Below are 17,717 nucleotides of genomic sequence, written 5' to 3' on the forward strand. Positions count from 1 at the left end.
CACCCTTCTCATTGATTTCCCTACTGATCGGAGAACAAATTCGATATAAACTCAGACTTCTTCAATTAATTGTTACATGTCTCCTCCTAGAATTGTATGGTGATGAAGGCGATAAATGAAATTATTTAGAACGTCAATAAGAATAAAACTTTTTACTGCTACTATAGTAATCACAGAAATTTGCCCAAAGATATTTCTGCCAAGAAACACTGGCTCTTACTCATTTGTCCACTAGAGACTCAGCTGAGAAGAAGCAATTGAGTTTTCTTTCAAATGAGAAGAGCTGTTCTTATTTTCATTATTCCTGGATTCCTAGGTTTACCTCTGGGAGCTATTGTAGACACTTTAAAATGATGTTTCTTTATTGAATTAAATACTTTACAAACCAGCCCAAGGGAAATTGTTACACTTATTTATGTAACCTAGTAATGTGACTCTGATGGCTACGTATTTCCTACAGAAAACATCACTGAACCATTCTACAATTGGTTAATGAGTGCCAATTGTAGAATGGTTTTACAATTTATATATAAAATATACATTATATACATTTATATATAAATATAATTATAATAGTTCAACATTCCTAAAATAATTGCCTTGCATTACATTGGTTCCTGAGTCATTTCATTAAGTCTCATGGACTTAACTTACGATTTCTTGTAGTATTCAAGACTACCTGTGACTTGTCCACAATTAAGAAAATGAATTATATGTTTATAAAAATAGCTAATCATCAAAATTTACGGTAAGTCTGATATATATATCTTAACAATAAGCAAATTTTAAGACATTACCTTTCAATAGTATGAATTATCATCATCTTCACTACCATCATTTTTAAAAGAAAGAGAAAATAATTAGAAATGACCCAAACTTTTATCATAATTAATATTCACAGTTAAAACCAATTACAACTTCAAATGAATTCTGTGAAATCTGTGGGATGTTGTAAAAAGTTTAAAAAGTTGTCTAAAACATGTAAATGTTTTTCTCCACTTTGCTTTTTTGCTCCTTTATTTCTACCTGCTTTCTTCTGTTTGCTCCCTTTCCATTTATTACTCATATTTGTCTTATATTTTGTTTTTTCTCTCCACTGTTATTTATGGAAAATTCCAAAAAAACCATGGTTTATATGTGAAATATCCACTTGTCATGCAGGAAATATATCTGGCTTTTGTCTTGAGTTCTGGCACATAGCTTTTAAAAGATTTGGAATTTCCTGAGTAATAGGAATGTCTTTTGCTATTCATAACAAGCTCCTTTTGGAACACCTGAGTTTATAATGCAAGGACTTAGGTTGGGGCCCCTAGATAACCTCAGAATGGGCCTGATCACCAGACCAGGAGATTAGAAGGTTGGAATTTTAGAAGGGAGCTGCAAACAAGGGAGATCACTGTGGGCTTAGAACAAAATTGGAGGTATCAGTATAAAACTCATCATTTCTAATATAAATATAGTAGTTTGTCTCCAAAGATGGCTACTATCAACTTCTTCTCTCCCTTTACATGCACACCAGTCTGCCTAAGAGAGGTGGTATCAGTGTCTCCACCTGTTTGAATCCGAGCTTGTCTGTGTCTACTTTTACCAGTAGAGTTTTCAGGAAAAGACACTGGGCCACTTCCAGACTTTGCCTGTAAAAGCAAAGGCAGTTCTGTTTCCCCCTCTTACTCTTGGGATACCTCCTCTCAGAATCTACCCATCATGCTATGGAAGCCTAAGCTATGTGGAGAGGTCACCTAGAAGTGTTCCAGTTGGAAGTCCTGGCTGAGCTTTCAACTGACACCCAGCATCAACTGCCAAGCCTTGGATGTCAATTCCAATCAAACCTCTAGACAACTCCAGCCCTGGCCACCATTTAACTATAACTGCGTAAAAACCCCAATGAGAACTGCCTCGCTGAGCCCAGTCACAACTGTGAGAGATGTTAATAAGCTGTTGTTTCAAGTCATTATGGCCTGGGGTGGTTTGTTATGCAGTAACAGATAACCAAAAACTGCTGAAAGACCTTGAGAAAAAAAAAATTCCAGAAGCAATGATCTTAATGCCCAGATCAGAGTTCAAATTTTTCTAAATATCATTCTTCATTAAGAGAAACCAATTTTTTTGTTTGCTTTATAAATAGATGATTCTGGGGGCAACTGGATGGCTCAGTCTGTTAGGTGTCTGATTCTTAATCTTGGCTCAGGTCACGATCTCATGGTTTAGGAGACCGAGCCCTGAGTTGGGCTCTGCACTGACAGCATGGAGCCTGCTTGGGATTGTCTCTCTCCCTCTCTCTCTCTGCCCCTTTCCTGCTTGTGTGCACAGCTCTCTGTCTCCCTCTCTCTCTAAAATAAAAAATAAATAAATAAACATTAGAAAAAAATGGCTGATTCTGGGGCTGATGCAGGGAAAGTACAAGAGAAGTCTTAGAATATCTTGTGCCAGAATATAAAGGAGTGCAATTAACTGAATAAGCAAGTCAAAAGGACACAAGGAGGCAGTACAAAGGGGCAGATCTGGGACAATTTGAGAATCAAAATAAATGAAGACTAATGGATTAAAACCAAATTGAATAAAAAGTAATCCATGAGTTTATACTGATAAGAAAGAGAGAAAGAGAGGAGAAGGAAAGAAGGAAAGCAAAAAAGGACAAAAGAGAAAAACAAAGTCACTTCTTCTTAGAGTGGAGTGATGACTAATATAGACAAGAAATATTGAAATTAGAAACTCATCACTTTGACTATCATAAGAAAAAAAGACTTAGGTAAGAATCATTAATAGATGCTAAATCAAGGTGAAGAAGGGAGTCAGAAAAGGAACAGGATGCTTACATAGTATCAAAACATCTCCCTGTGAATTATTTATTAATCACGAAAAGGAAAATAATGACAATACAATGGAGAAAATAGACAAAATTTTGACAAGGTGACCAAAACTGACATCACCAAGGAAGGGTACATGGGCATCTTGTGCTGCCAGACATGGTTCCCTGAGAAAGACACAACATCTGTTATGTAGCATTCCAGCCAAAAATGCATAACTGAAACCCAATCATGAGGAAACATTTGAAAAACTCAAACTGAGTGACACTGTATAAAAATAACTGGCCTAAATTCTTCAGACGTGTTGTAGATGTCCTCACAAACAAACAAGCAAAACCAAAGAAGGGCTCAGGGACTGTTCCAGGCTGAGGAAACTAAACAGACAAGACAACTAAAGCCAAAATGTGATCCTGCACTGGATTACATATTGTGGGAAGTTGTATTAGGGGAAATTCCTGGGATAAGTGGATGAAAGTGGAATATGGAAGGTAGGTAAGAGAAATATATATACGTTAATTTTCTAAATTTGACTATTATACTGGGGTTACAGAAATTACCATCGTACCGGAGTTATCATGGTTCTTAGAAAATACACATTGAAGGATGAAGGAGTAAAAGGGAATGATTTATGCAATCTATTTTTAAATAGTTTTTAAAAACATGAAAAACTCTGTGTGTGTGTGTGTGTGTGTGTGTGTACACAGAGAGAAAGACAGAAAGAAAAAGCAAATGTGGCAATATTGTGTAAAAATTGGCAAGTCTAGATAAAACATATATTGGTGTAGGGCCCCTGGGTGGCTCAGTTGGCTCAGGTCAAAGCCCTGTGAGTTCAAGTCCCGCCTTAGGCTCGTTACTAACGGCTCAGAGCCTGGAGCCTGCTTCAGATTCTTTGTCTCCCTCTCTCTCTGCTCCTCCCCCTCTCACACAATGTCTCTCTCAAAAATAAATAAACATTTGGAAAAAAAACATATATTGGTGTTCTTTCTCTAAATCTTCAATATTAAATATTGCTTTTTAAAATTTAAAAATTATAAAAGAAACTGTGTGGAAATACAAAGACAAAAACTATCTGTAAGTCAAATGCTATCCATAAGCTTCCAGTTTGTGGCTTCCAATTTAACATATCTTTTGACTCATCTGAAACAATTAAGGAAATAGTTAAACAAAACCCCCACCTAACTGCAGTAAAACTAAAATCAATTAAAAGGCTTTTAAACCTTCCACCTCAAGGCTGATTCTATGTTGTAATGCCTGGAAGTGATTTCTTCCTAAAAATTAACTTTAAAAAAGATGGAGGAGGTAAATTTCAAAACAAGAAAATAACACGTTGTAAGAATTCAGCTTAGAGCCAAAGACTTAAGAATTGTCAAGGACTCTGGGAGTCAGACTATCTGGCTGCCCGGCTCTTTTCCTCTTATCACAGGAACGCTGTTATCTGGTGGTTTGGAGAGTAAGGGGCTATACCATATGACACTTTTCCAGATAACAAGCTTTCACCTTAAATGCTTTTTAAAAAATGGTTAATTTTTGCTAAAACACTTCTTGTCATTAGGATACACTTTTACATATCTTCTTTTCATCGTGCTTCAGCTAACGTTATTTGGGGTTTATCTGTCAGTGCCATGAACATAAGGCTTATTTATGTTCAATTTGCCGATTGAATATTGTTAAAAGGTGAGAATGTCCTTGGTTAAGAAAAAACACATGGGCTTCATGATAGAAATGCAAATGGATTTTGCAGACCCAGCTCTTCCACTAGCATGCAAATCATTGATAGTCACTGGCTCTAGTTCATCTGTAGAAAGACTAAGTTAAATTAGATCACCCCAAGACCCATCCAGACCTAATAATCTTTGTCATCCAATTCGGAAATTAATCTTCTTCCATCCTCTAGTTGAGACTAAAGAAGATGTGGTTATTCATACCAGTTGTCCCCATGCTTTTTGGCTGTGCTCCCTACTGGGGAACAAGTTAATAATGGATCCCCAACAGATATATATTAATCAACATAAGATATCCATTTACTGTTCCACTAATAGGTAAATTTAAACAACAGCAACAACAACAACAAAAAAAACGTTAAAAATATACATTCAAAAGGAAAGAGACAAAAAGTAAATTATAATTGGGACCCTAACACTCCTGGCTGACACTATTTTGGATATCACCATTTTGTAGAAAAAGTCTAAATTTCTCCGTGTGTCATTTGAGGACAGTCATGTTTCCCCTCCTAGCTTCCCTCCCCGCTGCTCTCCTCATTCCCCCCACATTCCTGCCACCTGGGATTCTTTACCATTCTCTGAACAAGCCATGCACTGTCACACCTCCTTGTGTTAGCTCTTGCTTTTCCTTTGTCTGTCTAGTCAGGTAGAAAACAAGCATCACACATATTCTACCTAGTCTTTAAGACCCAAAAGTCATCTCTTTTGTGAAGCCTTTCTTCCTCATTTCAGTTTTATTTCCTGCCTCGGAATACAACACGTCCACCATGTAGGACAGTGCACCAAAGTAGTGTGTGTAAGTTGGTGTTATGCACATAAATTACATGAGTCTGTAAACTCCACAAAATGTTGGTCTCTGAAGACCAACATTATTTTTCACCTTTGCCTGATTTCCAGTACCTTGTTCGCAGCAAGGGCTCAATAAAGGTTAATTTAATTGAATTTCTTTAGGGAAGTTTTATCCTACTGCTGAACTCTTCTTTTCAAAAGACCCTGTTTTCTAGTATAGCTGTGAAGGCAGTGACCCATTGTACTGAAGATTAGAGGGAAGACCAGTCCTCAGGCATCTTATGTACACAGAAGACTGTGTGCTGCTGAAGATAACAATTATGATGAAACTGTGAGTCTTGATGTCTTTTCTCAGTAACAAAGTTTTGTTAAAAGAATCTATTCCTGGGAGGTAGGAAATAAAATAAAGTGAATAAAAATAGTGATTTAATTGTTAAATATGCCTGCTTCATTTGATATGTAACTGGATCAAACAAATAATAACACATTCCAGGAATAAAGTGTGACCATTAATTTATTTTTTTTCCTAAACCATTTTGAGCTTTTCTGATTCATGGTGAGTGTGGCAGAGCATCTCGTGGCACTGTGTGGAGACCAGATTAACCCAGGAAACGGATGGTGAGTCAGGACCGTGGAGTTCCTGGTTCACACAAATAACTGCACTGCCTTAGGGATGTAAGAAGCAGAGAAATCCCACAGTCTGGAGTTAAGGAATGATATTGCAGCAAAACTCACACAAGGAAGGTGGTTGCCTTTGTGGCTATGACTTATGACCTTCTGTATGTAAAAATAGTTACAGGTTACTCCAGGAACTAATATTGTGCTTGTTGTTTAACTGGGTGCTAAGCTGATGGTAAAAATAAGATTGATTACTTTTAGAGCATTGGGAGGTCCTAGACCAGGAGGTTTTAACCATTTGTTTACTATGGACTCTTTGAGAAAGAAAGAAAGGAGCCATGAATATTTTACAAAGATGTGCCATACACTTAGGAAAAACATATATCCCTGGGATATCAGGCTAAAAGGTCCTGGAGCTTCTGTTCTCTCCTATGGTTCCATAATTTTTGTGTCCAATTCATTATTTCTGTGTTGTGCTTTTTCAAAATCAGGGCAGTCATTTGTGTGGTTCTTGAACAACTTCTTAAAACTCTGACCATTCACGAAAGGTTTCCAGAAGCATTTTGGCAGAAATATTAATGCCCAAGAACCAAGCCAAACTTCCTGGAAGTTTTAGCAAAGATTTTCCTTTATACAAGTAAACAAAGCATCTTTATAGGTTTAAAAAGATACATTTTCCTAATAAAATGAAGAATAAATAAGGTTTTAATATATAGTAGAATAAAGTCAACTCTCTCCATGTTAAACCTGAGCCTAAGGGTTCCTAAGTCACCAGTTGTCAGTAACACAATCACACAGATTCTTAATTACATGGCCAACATTGAAAGCTCATGTGAGTATTCTAATACCTTTGAATCAATATGTATTATTTGTTTTATTAAACCTGGACCAGTAGACTTCTATGAATGATTCCATGTTATAAGTAACTCTTCTGTACAATAATGCATTCACTTATTACAATATTTTCCTAAAAAAGAAAAAAAAATCTCAGGCCACAAAATTCAGCAAAAGAATGAGAAGTTCTAAAAATTCAACTGAGGGTAGGGGGTGCCTGGGTAGCTCAGTTGGCTAAACATCCAACTCTTGATTTCAGCTCAGGTCATCATGATCTCACAGTTTGTGAGTTCAAGCCCCACATCGGGCTCAAACTGTGCTGACAGGGTGGAGACTGCTTGGGATTCTCTTTCTCTCCCCCTCTCTCTGTTCTTCCCCCACTTGTGCGCTCTCTCTCTCTCTCTCTCTCTCTCTCTCTCTCAAAATAAATAAATAAACCTAAAAAATGCAGCTGAAGGTAATATAAATAAGGAAAAAATAATTTTCAAAATCTTGGCCTTTGACCTCAAAATAGATTTATAAAATCTGAAGCCTATGTATGGTTCTGATTATTCCTTTTTTCTAGAGCAGACACTTAAAATTATTAACATTTAAATTATCCATTACACTTTTTAAAAACTCAGTTGAGCACGTCCTTATAAAGCAAAGGAAATATTTCAGAATAGTTCAGGCTGGTTTCAACAAGATCTGATTTAGAGATCTACTCTAAGAACAGGAGGAAAAAAAGTATGCTAAGATATATAACTGACTTCTCCTAAAACTTAAGATATGGAGAAAATTGAACATCTCATCCAATTTTCTGTCCCCATGTCTCTTCTGTGATGCACTAAAGGCTTTATAAACACAAGGCTGGTGTGTGGTCAGCCAAGGTCTCAAAGGGCAGGGTATTTCTTACTCTGTTTTTGTTGGGACTTTGAGCTTATCTCTTCTGCTTATCCCAAACCAAGCTCTGTTGCCCCAACAGTTACTCCAGTTTGGGAACTAAGGAAAGCAATAACACTCTTTTGACCGGAGACAGCATGACTTGGAGGGGTGGTAGTGTGGGAACCGGAGAGTGGTTAAAATACAGAAAGCAGGCTGAATGAACAGCAGGTGGGGTAAAGCCAAAGACATCCCATCCCAGAGAACTTTTGACGACTGTTACATGAACTCAGGGTTCAGTGAGAAACTGTGTATTTAGCCACTACTCTCACACAGGGATGTAAAAACTGAACCAGAATATATGGCTGCTTATTAATAAATCTATTTTATTAAAATGCCTTACCTAGTAATGTCTCCTTAATCATCTAAATTGCCCAGAATTAGAGGTGCAGACTTAAAATTGACATGCAGGTTTAGAAAACTTAACTCTAGCTATCAGATGGAAACAAGAAGATATATTCTGCTATCTATAATTCATAGGGGAAAACTAGCTGATCCAAAGACAAACCTATCTACACCACTTGACCGGAATCTAAGAAGCAAACCCATGATGCTCATCTAGTCATGGCCTAACATTTCATGATTACATAGTGAACGCTGTGATGTGCCCTTACAATATTCCTATCTCTTTCCTCCTCAACCTCCACATTTTCTTAGTCACCAAGGTTTACCCAATTGGACTGATTCTTGAATAACACCCTTCTTTCACCATCCATGTCACTGCTTTGATGCTTTCAGGTGGTCTGTTCACAAGGCTACTGAGGGTAGCATTCCAACAGACATGTGGCAAGTCCACTCTCTTTTGCACACAGGACAAAACCCAGCTCCTTGGCATGGTCTACAGGCCCCTGACATCATTTCACCATCCTCCAATTTCATTGTACCCAAGCCCACTCTCTAACCCATGCACATGGGATTCCTTGCTGTTCCTCTAATCCCTCTCAGGCTTCTAGCTTTTACATGGACTATTTCCTCTCCCTGGAGAGATACTTCTTTGGTCTTCCCCTGGGGAGCTCCTATTAATCTTTCAACAGCAATTCAAATGTCGTCCTCACCCCCATCCTCACTCCCACAGGGAAAGTAAGCGTGTTTCCTTGTTCCTGTAGCATTTTGTTCATATCCCTATTAGGGTATTTATCACATTCTCATGCCATGGTAGGGCATAAAGACCAACTTCCAAGTTGACTCTGTCACAAATTGCTCTGTGACCATATTAAACCGCTATAACCTACATCATCTACAAAATGGGAATAAATACAGCTGTCAAACAGAGCTGTTGTAACAATCCAAGAATGCATTAAAGCGTCAACACAACTCCTGGCTGTAGTAAAAATTCAACAAATAGAGCTAAAATAATTATTATTGATAACAATTATTACTGCATTAATTATGTGTGTACATAGCAATGTAAGGCTTATTAAAATTCTATGAGGGTAAGAACTGTGTCTTTTTATATAATCTGCATCACACATATACATAAATTTAGTTTTTTGGTTTATCTCCTGCATATCTGAATGGATTTTCTCTTTTCTGACATAACCCCAGTTGTATAAGACTTCTTCCTAGGTTCTTGTCTCTAGAAAACATGACCAAACTGGAATGGACATACCAAAGTCCTGCTAAGCCATAAGACATAGGCCCTGATGAGGAATACAATTTTTAGTGACTACAGTGATTCAGTAATGTGCTGAGAATGCTTACTCTAAATATTTATAGTTTCTTGCTTTAAAAAAAAAAAGCCTGAAGTATTTTTGAAGGAGACAGCGATGGGTAGGGTGAGTATTTGAATGTGCACGTGCACAGAATATATATTATCATGGAATAACCCAAATGTTTAAACTAAGTTTGTATTGCTCATTCCCAATACTTCCAGGTGCCCTAAACTTTCCCTAATTTCCCTAAAGGGATTAAATTAGTACAGCTATATCAAAGACTTGATGTGAACAGAATTTTCATCATAAAACATCCCTTTAGTGTTTTATATTTCAGATCACATTCAGGCCCCTGAAGAAATAGGCCATTTCAGGAACTTTATTTCTAATCTCCTAACATGTCCCCAAAGAGTGATTTGTATTTTATAAACAGATAGGGTCAGATTAAAATCACACCGATAAAAAGCAGAACGCAGCATGTCTTACAGATTTCTATTGATTTCTCTGCTGTGGTAGCATTTATTGACATGAAAAGGTCCACTTCCTGCATCATCCAGATTTTTCCAGAAATTTTAAATTATATATTTTAATTATATTTAAGTGTATGTATATTGTATTATATAGGCTTAAATTATATATTCTTTTTATATTATATATATCTTTTAATTTTCCATATATTTAAAAAGCATATATATGTATATATGCGTATATGTATACATATGTGCTGGGCAGCTAATGCATATCAGTTATTAGCACACATCCAGTCTTTCTTCTTTCTGCTCATACCTTGCTCATTCTTTGCAAATACATCCTACCTACCAATCCTCATGTGGTCACTGTGTAGTTATGATCTCTGTTGCCAACTAGTACTACTAACAGCTTAATCCTCTTCCTTATGTCAGATGTGCATTATGTCATTAATTCTAAGATGCACACTTTCTTCATATTTTAATCTCTCAAATAAGGATACATCATAATCAATGACATACTGCCAATATAATTTGACTTTGCTTTTCTTTTTTAGTGGCACAGACAAGTAATAGTGTATGTCATAATCTACAGCACTTTATGATTCAATGAAAATTAATCTTGCAAGTATTTGAAATGCCATTTTATACACTATCCATATCCTGTCTCTATACTTTACTTTCCAACTTTTATATGGGATTATATTTTTATATTATTGTACTCCTAACCACTAGAATTTATTAATTATGTTTTAGGAATTCATAGAGAATTTTATTAACAATTAAGGAAATACCATCACCCAAGGAGCCAAAATATTCTAGATTTCTGAAGAAACATTCAATTTCATTTCATTGTAGGTAGCATACTATATTTATTTAGGTAGAGATATGGATATTCTTTAATATTTTAATATGGATGTACTTTATTTTTTTTTTAATGTTTATTTATTTTTGAGACAGAGAGAGACAGAGTGCAAGTGGGGGAGGGGCAGAGAGAGAGGGAGACACAGAATATGAAACAGGCTCCAGGCTCTGAGCGGTCAGCACAGAGCCCAACGCGGGGCTCGAACCCACGGACTGTGAGATCATGACCTGAGCTGAAGTCGGACGCTCAACCGACTGAGCCACCCAGGCGCCCCAATATGGATGTACTTTAATACAGATATATGGATAGATTTTTCACAAGGATTAAGTCAAAAGAATCCATCTTTTCTTTATCACTAAGATACAACTAGATGTTTTTCATTTTCTTATGCTTTCTCAGACTTTCCCAAAATCTTAAGGATAGTAGGAATCTCTTACAGGGCTTTGACCATTCCATGTTTCTGTGCAGGACTTTACCTAGAATGCTAGGGGAAAATAAGACAAACTGTCAGAAACTAGTCTTCTCTGTAGTTCCTATTTCAGTGTTTCTTGTCATAGTGAAAATTCATTCCAAGTTGTCCTATACTGGATGATAGAAGTATTGATGTTCATTGAGTTTATAGAACTGCCTGAACTTCCCGTCCCTTAACCAGATAAAGTACACAATGAACCTACAAGACAGAAATAACATTAAACATTCATATTTCAAAGGACTGGGCAATAGTGGCTCACCTTCAAAAATCTCCACTTTAATATATACCAAACAAATTCTGAAATAAGAAATTAATTTTCAAAATTGCGCTGAGTTGTATTTCTCTTATGCTCACTCACCGCTGCCTCTAGCCTGACATAATACGGCACTGGGTTTTACCTCTCTTCTTCGCCAGCTAAAGGTTCATTTTATAAACAATTGTTAAACATTGGCCACATGTGGATACTCTGCCAGGTCAGTGAAGATGCAAAAAGAAATTACTTTCAAGGGACCTACTGTTTAATATAAATATTCAAGACAAGAGACCGCACTGCCTTCTAAGGATGTCACCCCACCACTGTTTGGGAACAATGACACTGAAGCTTTCCTCCACTGTTTACATTGAAGCTGTGATGAAGCAGACATTGAAGAAAACAGTATTTCACCCCCCTTACCTTATCTGGATGTCAGAGGTCTAAAAATAGCATAGATATCTTTAAAGGAACTGGTGCCAGAGGAAATACAGGTATTAAAAAATCAATATCCATTTAGCATAAGGAACAAGTTTTTACAGTTCAGACACATGAATTTTCTGAGCTCAGAAAAGGAGGCATCTAGGCATTGAGATTCCAAGAAAAAGAACCCATTTCGGAACTCTGAGAAATGTGCTAGAAGAGTTTGCAATCTGCTCTCCCCTTGGTGCCATCATGGAGGTGCAGGAGGAGAACATGTGTTATTTGATGTGAAGCCCGTGTGAGGCCACATCACAGCCTCACTCTGGCTGGGCGATGTAACTTCTATCTGTGTGCAGAAGCTAGACTACTCAGGCCACTGGCAACACAGACACCTTCTAGACAACTGGGACTGACAGTAATACAGAGAGTTTGTGAAGACACGCATTGTGTGTGTGTGTGTGTGTATAAATGTTTAGTTAGGACACAGACTAACACAAAAAGGAAATACATCTTGGAGGTCATAAATCATTTTAGAATGAGAACTAATTATTCAAATAATCTTATTTTGCTTTAGAATTTACATATGTAGCAATCAGGTCAAGTGACTATTAGCTACAAAAACGTGCAAATAAATTTATCACAGAATTTGGAAAAACAGGTCCTGCAAAATTTGGATTGCAAAGATGTCCTGCTAAATGATTAAATAACATTAAGAAGATATTAGGTAAAGACAAGTAAATAAAGATAGTGGTCATTTCTATCCCAAATACCACCCAGAATATATGATCTTGAGTGGTTTTACTGGGTAAGGAAGATGAACCAGATTAGGAGTGAACCACCTAAATTGTGATTTTACTTTAAAAGTTTCTCTTTTGGGGCGCCTCAATGGCCCAGTTGGTTGAGCTTCTGATTCTTGATTTTAAATCAGATCATGATCCCAGGGTTGTGGGATCAAGTCCCCATCGGGCTTTGTGTTGTACATGGAGCCTGCTTAAGATTTGCTCTCTCTCCCTCTGCCCCTCCCCTGCTCACACACTCCCTATCCCTAAAAACAAAAACAAAAAACAAAACAAAAAAACTCTTTTAAAAAATTCCTTTGATTAAATATTTCATGTAAAATCATGTGGCTTCATAGATACAAACATAACTTAAATCTTACCAAACTGCACATTTTAAGCATGTGCATTTTATTGTATATCAATTATATCTCGATAGATCAGCAAAAAATATTTCTGTAGGTATTTATGAACTTAGGCACAAGACAACACAGTGGGCATATAGAATTATTTAAGGAAGGAGTAGTGTTTCAGAGAGAGTTTGGTATTAGTGCTTTAATCAAATCTTTAAATCCATTTACTCAGACATCTTCTCATTCAGAAGTAGGACGTCTTGAAACCTCCGTGATGAAAGTATAGTAAAACTAAATGATCAGTATGTGCTTCTCAAGCTGTATGTGAAGCTCCATTACTGTGTGGCTTGTGCCATTCACAGCAAGGTGGTCAGGAATCGCTCTCCTAAAGGCGGAAGGACCCCCCCCCCCACCGGATTTAGACCTGTGGGCACTGCCCCATGACCTCCACCAAAGCCCAGATAAGAAGCTAAGTGCTTAAGGATGGAAGAAAACTGTCCTCTGAAAAGAAATAAAATTAAAATTATACTTAGGAAAAAAACTTAGGGATAATGTAAGGTTGATGAATAATGACAATAAAAATATAGCTGCAATTGTTGTAAATCTGAAAATATTGCAAAAATATTGCTAAATTGGGTGGACAATACTAGGCAGAAATCAAAGACTGTAGACTATGGAAGAAATCTTCCTACCAAACAAAAAAAACAAAAAACAAAAAACAGTATAACAAGAGGCACCTGGGTGGCTCAGTTAGTGGAGCATCGGACTCGATTTTGGCTCAGGTCATGATCTCACAGTTCATGAGTTGGAGCCTCGCATTGGGCTTTGCACAGTGTGGAGCCTCCTTGGGATTCTCAAACTCTCTCCCTCTGCCCATCTCTGCTGCTCTCTCTCAAAATAAGTAAGTAAACATTTTTTAAAAACAGTAGAACAAATGATAAGCATGATAAACCTTACCATACTTAATCCCAGCCTCCAAATATATTGACTATTTTATAGTTGTGGGAGGAAAAAGCTCTCTTAAATTATGGACATTTAATCCGTTACCTTCAATAATTTTCTGTTGAAGGGATTAAATAGATTCTTAGACTATCTCTCTTCTCAATTGATTTCCACTGAATTAAGTTCTTTTAGATAAATTCAGGAAGAATAGACCAGGGAAAATCGTGTATAACTTAAGTGTCATTTTAACAGGAAAAGACGTTTGGCTTAAAAGAGTTATCCTTATGAATGTTCTCCACCCTTGTGAATTTTTAAATATCATAAACCAAACACTAGATAGTCCAGTGTAACTAAGGGAGAGAGATACATGTAATCAACTAATAAGTCTATTTGCAGTTTTGGATTGAATAGGAGGTGAAAATAAAGCACAAGAAAGAATGAGAATACCAGGAGAAAAAAAAAATCCCACTCACTTCTGATTTTATGCACATATACACATACAAAAATAAAATTTATATCATGTGACTTGAAATACAAAAAAAAAACCACATGAAAATGTGTATTTTGTTCCAAACAGTTTGAAAAGACCTTCGAGGCCACCCCTTGTCAAAGTATGCGAAAGCACAGTGACACGTGTTTGCTGAGGGCAGTTCGGTGGCTGCTGAGTAGTAGAAGCAATTGGCAATGCCAGGACTCAATGGCCTGTGGTCAGTGGCACATGAAATGGTCTTCTGGAAGATTTAGGGCTGTAGTTATGTAAAGGGAGAATCTTTCAGGAGGCAATAAATATAGATTGGTTCCTTACATAGCCATAGTCCAAGATCAACATCACACGATTAGAACTTTTAATTGCAAATTCTTTTAGTCTATAAAAGTGGTTGAGAATACAGATGGTTTTGTAAAAAATGAATATCACACTATCTAATCCTTGCATATGCCAAGATGAAAGAATGAGTCTACTACAGTATTATGTGACTAAAACATGAACTTAGAAATGTTATGGCTTGCTGCTTTCATGAAATGTGCCCCCCTCCTCCCCATCACCACCAAATAGCACTTCTCCTTGAGTAACATGTGTGGGCAAAGTAGACATAGAAATGACACACATATAATAAATTTTTAAATAGTTTTGGATAATGATTATTCTTAGAAAAATGTAACAATCACATCCCATGAAGAATTAGTTTTTCACTTGGCTTCATCTTGGTGACTATTAATAATAATAAAATAATCCATCTCAACCCTCTTCAGGGTGGTGGATTATCCCAGCTTTTGTCGTCTTTCTTCATACCCTTGGCAAATTGATTCCATCACAAGAGGAAATGTGAGACGAAATTCAAGCCAAGCAATTTTTCAACCTAAGATGTAACTTGGTGGGAAACTAACACTGCATTAATAGGAGCATTGAGCAATTGTTATTATCTGTAGAATCAATAAACTGGAGTGAAACAACAGTTTCTCTGGGGAGCACAACCCTACTTAATTCAAATTTCCCCTTTCTTGCCTAGTAATGTGCAACCTTGGGCAATTGGTTCAATTTTGCTAAGTATCCTTTATTTTTTTTCATCTGTATAACATGGATAATAATGTCTATTATAGAATTTTTGTGAAATTAAGGTGATAATATATTAAAGCACAATCCCTGGCACATTTTGGAAACACAACAAATGGAAGGTATTACTGTCACTGTTATTATTTCAGTGCTTAGTATGATGTCCCCTTTTGTAATTCTCACTGGTAATTGAAAGGTGCTTCATAAACAACTCTACTCAGCACTCACAGTTAGGTTTGTATGAGAAGCAAGTTAGTTTACAAGTGCACGAATAAGGGTCTTTCCCACATTGTCCCAGAAGCAGAGCCAGATAGCTAAGCATGGATGTCAACCTTGTGAAAGAATGACAACCAGAACTTTTGGTAAGAAAAGACTGTTTTGGGGCGCCTGGGTGGCGCAGTCGGTTAAGCGTCCGACTTCGACTCAGGTCATGATCTCAGGGTCTGTGAGTTCAAGCCCCGCGTCGGGCTCTGGGCTGATGGCTCAGAGCCTGGAGCCTGTTTCTGATTGTGTGTCTCCCTCTCTCTCTGCCCCTCCCCCATTCATGCTCTGTCTCTCTCTGTCCCAAAAATAAATAAACGTTGAAAAAAAAATTAAAAAAAAGAAAAGACTGTTTTACTGAAAGATGATAATATATAAGAGGTAGCTAGAACTAAAAAAATATTCAAAGGTCTACCAGGCTCCCCCTGTCCCACCCCACCACCATCACCACCACCCATCCCTAGAAAAGAATATCGGGAACAATTCTTCTTCTTAAAATGGGAATTCATTCAATATTACAGTCCAAGGTTTCAAGGGAGAAGTTCAAAACATATACCATCTGTCCTCCCTCCCTGTCCCCTGCTGCCAGCCCCCAAGCAAACAATAATCTATTTCTATTACTACAATTGAGTTTGAATTTTCTGGAATTTTACATAAATGGCATCATAGTATGTACTCTTTTAGGGAGTGAAGAGAAAGCCTACCCAGATACCTTCCCCAACTACTACTAGATGCGTGAAGTTCCACTTTCAGTGCAATTCAGTACAATCCCCTTACGGTGATTCTGAACCTTGCTTATGCCACAAGTTCCTGTGAGAACCCGATAGATTCTGTGAGCCACTTTCTGAGAAAAAAACAAAAACAAAAACAAAAAACCCACACTAGTGTACATGTCAACAAAATATTCCATATAATTTCAGGGCATTCAGAGGAAATAGTTTGCTTTATCTTAAAACTTTTATAGACGTTAAATATGATTCGACTGAAATTCTCCATCTATCTATCACATCAAAGCTGGAAAGAGAAGAGGAGCTCAAAGCTCTGTAGAGCTCTGCATTCATATTTTGCAGGTTGACCAGAAGGCGTTTTATTGCTCAGAGGATGTTTTCTTTCTCCTCTACTTAAGGAAGCACTACACATGATGGAGCCAACTTTCTTCTATTGTTTAATAATAGAAAGGTTGGCTTTAAAAAAAAATTACAATAGGTTTATTGTGTGTGTTTTTGAGGGGGAGGGATACTATTTCAATGTAACATTGATGTGTGTATATATTTATATATGTGTTTTAGATATAAGCTATCTATATTAATATATACATTATAATTTATGAATATAAATGTAATTTATGAATTATATAAAATATAATTTATGAATGTAAAAATGGCTTACTCAACCATTTGCACACATATATTCTCTTGGAAAATGGTGTCTAAATCTGTATGCAAAACCACCTGTCAGATTAAAACACTATTTGATATGTCTCAAAATATTTCATTTTATGCCTAGATGGTAACTTTTTCTCTCTTCCCTTCAGCAATAAATGCTGCAACATTGTTTATCAAAGGAACAAATATGAAAGAAAAACATTGCTTTGAAGTGAATGAAGACAGATCCCCTGGCAAACTACAGCTTGAGGTGCAATTTCCTAATTTTCAAATTCCTAAGAAAGGAAATGAAAGAAACTCAACTCTTGAGAAAGCTTTAATGCCAGCTTTGATCTCGATTATAAAAAGTTATTAACGGAAAGTGCATGTTTACATTTAGGATTCAAGAGGGGACATACTATGGGGTGTTTAATAAAAAGTTGAGTAGAGAGTAATGGATGGCTTTGTACTATTGATTTTAAAAACTTATCTCTTTTTTTAAAGCTCGAAAAGATTGTTGAGATTGATATGTCACAGGAGTTGACACAAATGGTAACTAGCCCCGTATGACTGGTAGTTGAACAACATGTGGAGCCTTCACTTGGGAAGCTGGAATCCAGGTTCAGGTTGAGTTCTGTGCAGCCACTAGT

The 17,717-nt window shown here is 36.8% G+C and overlaps 1 long non-coding RNA gene across 1 annotated transcript in view; it reads left to right on the top strand.

Moving 5' to 3' along the window:
• LOC125156042 (uncharacterized) overlaps nucleotides 1-17,479 on the top strand; it is a 46,819-nt gene extending 29,340 nt beyond the window's left edge. Inside the window, exon 3 of the long non-coding RNA XR_007148449.1 lies at nucleotides 17,238-17,479. This is a non-coding gene — a long non-coding RNA (uncharacterized LOC125156042). The remainder of the gene's footprint in view (nucleotides 1-17,237) is intronic.
• Nucleotides 17,480-17,717: the final 238 nt, after the last annotated feature.

Source organism: Prionailurus viverrinus, chromosome F2 (genome assembly GCF_022837055.1).
Source record: "Prionailurus viverrinus isolate Anna chromosome F2, UM_Priviv_1.0, whole genome shotgun sequence".
In the NCBI taxonomy this organism is placed as follows: Eukaryota; Metazoa; Chordata; class Mammalia; order Carnivora; family Felidae; genus Prionailurus; species Prionailurus viverrinus.